Genomic DNA, 4,317 nt, shown 5'->3' with positions numbered 1-4,317 from the left:
ACCATGCCCAGCTTCAGATCTGAATTTCTGGGGCAGACTCTAGGTGATCTTTGAGACAGAAGCCTAGATAGAGCAGAGGGGATGTGGACTCCCCAGATGCCTACAGAGCTGGGGCTGTGGGGCACCCAGTGTCAGGCTAAGAGCGCAGCTGCATTGTGGTAGGCAGCATTTTGATTGAACAGCATCTGTTCTTTCTGTCGATAGCATCCTACTTTCCCCTTGAATATCTACCCTTCCCCCTTTCTCAAGTGATACTTCCCCTTTGCTCCTGAGGAAGACAGGGGGATCAGACGTGGCCAATCAGCAGATCCTATTCTCCCATTGGTTCCATGTTGGTCTAGGCTGTCCAGTGGGAGTTAGTCCTAGGACTCTTTTGCCGGGACCATTAGAGAAGAGGAAACCTCTTTTTGCTGAGCTTGTTGAGCTGATCAGATGCAACCCTGGAACTGCTAGAGTCTTACTTCTCTGCTGACTAAGAGAACGTAGACCCTAAAGATGATTTTTTATTTTTATTTTTTATTTATTTTTTTAATTAATTAATTTTTTGTTGTTGTTTGTTGGTTTGAGACGGAGTCTGGCTCTCTCACCCAGGCTGGAGTGCAATGGCACAATTTCGGCTCACTGCAACCTCTGCCTCCTGGGGTTCAAGCGATTCTCCCGCCTCAGCCTCCCAAGTAGCTGGGACTACAGGTGCGCACTGCCACGCCTGGCTAATTATTATATTTTTAATAGAGACAGGGTTTCACCATGTTGGCCAGGCTGGTGTTGAACTCCTGACCTCAAGTGATCTGCCCGCCTTGGCCTCCCAAAGTGCTGGGATTACAGGAGTGAGCCACCATGTCCAGCCCTAAAACTGATTTTTTAAAATGGCATTTTAAATTAGTGGGGAAAGAATGGATTATTCACAAAATAGAACAACTGGCTATGCATTTGGGGGGATGGAAGTTAAGTTAGACCCCTTCCTCGTATCACAAAACAATTCCAGTTAGATGAGGGAAGTATTAAAAAGTGGACACAGTGAAAGAAAATGCAGGATAATACTTTTTCATACACATGGGAGTGGGCAAGACTTCCCTTAGCATGCCACAAAGTCCAGAAGCTACAAATGGAAAATATTTGCAGACTGACTTCCTGAAAACAGAAACTTGTATAGCCAAAGATAGCACAGAAAAAGTTGAAAGGCCAACAATGACTGGGAGAAAAGATTTACAACATTGCAATGGGCAAAGGTAAATACTCCGAATTACAGAAATAATTGAATTGAACACCAATAGAACAAAAGGAAAAACCACTTATGCTCAAATCGGGCCAAGGACATCAGCTACCAAGTTACAGAAAAATAGATCATTGTTCGCTCCTAGAGACACTGATCAAAAGAAGCATCCGGGGGAAGGGATTAGAAGTGATGTCATGCACAGAACTGTTGAAGGAATGGAGACCATTTAGCATGGAAGGAAACGGGTTAGTGCAACACAGTGCAATAAAAACATAATGCCAGGGGCCAGGCGTGGTGGCTCACGCCTGTAATCCCAGCACTTTGAGAGGCCAAGGCAGACAGATTGCTTGAGTCCACAATTTCAAGACCAGCCTGGGAAACATGGCAAAACCCTATCTCTAAACAAAACAAAACAAAAATTAGCTGGATGTGGTGGTGCGTACCTGTTGTCCCAGCTACTCTAGAGGCTGAGGCGGAAGGATCGCTTGAGCCCTGGTGATTGAAGCTGTGACCACACCACTGCAATCCAGCCTGGGCGACAGAACAAAACTGTTCCCAAAAAAACCAAAACAAACAAACAATCACCAAATAGCTAGTACATAGAAAAGGAGTTAAGCCTGCTAAGCACAGTAGACAAAACAAAAACAAAAACAAAAAACAACCAGATCAACAGAACAGGTAACAATAGCAGGGAGTTAGATTTTAATTCAGCACAAGAGAAAACTATAATTTACACTTGTACTATCCAATACAGTAGCCATGAGCCCCAAGTGACCACTGAGCCCTGATCTAGCTAGTCTGATTGAGCAGTGGTGACGTGTAAAATACACACCAGATTTCTAAGATTTAGTACAATACATATGAATGTAAAACATCTCATTAAATTTCTAACTCCTCTTTTTTTTTTGAGACTGAGTCTCGCTCTGTCACCCAGGCTGGAGTGCAGTGGCATGATCTCAGCTCACTGAAACCCCCACCCCCCAGGTTCAAGGAATTCTGCTGCCTTCAGCATCCCGAGTAGCTGAGATGACAGGCGTGTGCTACCATGCCCAACTGATTTTTGTATTTTTGGTAAAGACAGGGTTTCACAATGTTGGTCAGGCTGATCTCAAACTCCTGACCTCAGGTGATCCACCCACCTTGGCCTCCCAAAGTGCTCAGATGACAGGTGTGTGCCACCGTGTCCGGCCTACATTTCTGAATATTGATTACATGTTGAAATGACTGTATTTTAGATCTATTGGGAAAAAATATATATATTATTAAAATTAATTTGACTTGTTTCTTTTTACTTTAAAAAGTAATGTTGGCCGGGCGTGGTGGCTCAAGCCTGTAATCCCAGCACTTTGGGAGGCCGAGACGGGCGGATCACGAGGTCAGGAGATCGAGACCATCCTGGCTAACACGGTGAAACCCCGCCTCTACTAAAAATACAAAAAAACTAGCCGGGCGAGGTGGCGGGCGCCTGTAGTCCCAGCTACTCGGGAGGCTGAGGCAGGAGAATGGCGTAAACCCAGGAGGCGGAGCTTGCAGTGAGCTGAGATCCGGCCACTGCACTTCAGTCCAGGCGACAGAGCGAGACTCTGCCTCAAAAAAAATAAATAAATAAAATAAAATAAAAAGTAATGTCAACATGTTTACATTATATTTCTGTTGGGTAGCACTGATTAAAACCTCTGTTACAATGGAATAGAATGGTTTGTGGAGTAGTGAGTTCCCTGTCCTGAGAGCATTTCAAGCCGAAGGTGGATGATTGCGAAGTAGGGACAACACGTGATGACATCAGAGCTGAGAACCCATTCAGCTCCTGGGTCTCCTCGATGTGTAGGGAGGGCCTTCTGGGACCACAGCTAAGTGCACAGCTAGAGAGCAGCTCATCATCTTCCTGGAAGTGGCCTAGAAAGCAGCTCTCATTCCACACAGCAGGAGTCATCTCTTCTTAACAGTAGCATGAACTACTGTTGGTTCAGGGGGCAAGGATTGGCAGAATGAGCACCGGACCCTGCCTGCCTTCTGTGCCCTTGTGGCTTAGCCCAGCTCCAGGGTCAGCCCCATGAGGCCCCCATTTTCTCCTGCTCCCAGATAGTGTGCAGAGGGAGGACCCCTCATGGCTCTCTGCTCAGTTCCAGGTCCTGGGCAGAGCTCCCACACGAGGGAAGCTCTTGGCTGCCTGGGTGTGGAGAGGCCCTTAGAGTAAGTAGCTTAGCAGATGCAAAGCTGGAAACAGCTACTTCCCACTCCCTACTGGCCAGACTGTTTCCTCCTTGCAGTCTGTGTCTCATCAAGCGAGGATCAATCCGGCACCCCAAGAGTGGGCTGGCCAGGCCCTGATGCAAGCTGTGCAACAAAGAGCAAGCATGCATTTTGCTTAATAATACAAACCCACGAGCAGCATGATGGCGTGGCCAAGGCTCGGAGCCTGGAAGCTCTATTCTGGCCCCGGTGTTCCCCATTTAACATGAGACTTTGAGAAAGTCCCTTCTCTTCTGCTCATTAATCAGACAAGGGAGAGGGACACCAAGCAGGCTTCCCGGCTCTGAAATCCTAGGATTGTTTGATGCATGAATATCAGCTCTGTTTTATGTGCATTTGACTTACTCAGTCTTCCTGACCACTTTATGAGGTAGAGACCATTACTATCTCTGTTTTACAAAGGCAGAAACGGAGAACTATCAATTCCTTATGTAAGTTTCCTACCCTGCCATAACACAGCACCTCAGACTGGGTGGCTTAAACCAGCGGTCCTCAACCTTTTTGGTACCAGGGACTGGTTTCATGGAAGGCAATTTTTCCACAGATGGGGGTTGGGGGATGGTTTGGGATGATTCAAGTGCATTCCATTTATTGTGTACTTTATTTCTATTATCATTACATTGTGATATATAGTGAAATAATTCTGCAACTCACCATAAGGTAGAATTAATGCGAGCCCTGAGCTTGTTTTCCTGCACCTAGACGGTCCCCTCTGGGGGCGATGGGGGACAGTGACAGATCACCAGGCATTGGATTCTCATAAGGAGCACGCAACCTAGATCCCTTGAATGTGCAGTTTACAGTAGGGTTCACGCTCTGATAAAAAAATTTTTAAAAATTTTTTATTT

This window comes from Piliocolobus tephrosceles, chromosome 17 (assembly GCF_002776525.5).
Source record: "Piliocolobus tephrosceles isolate RC106 chromosome 17, ASM277652v3, whole genome shotgun sequence".
Lineage (NCBI taxonomy): Eukaryota > Metazoa > Chordata > Mammalia > Primates > Cercopithecidae > Piliocolobus > Piliocolobus tephrosceles.
The sequence above is the reverse complement of the archived record's forward strand: the minus strand, read 5'-3'. Positions refer to the sequence as shown.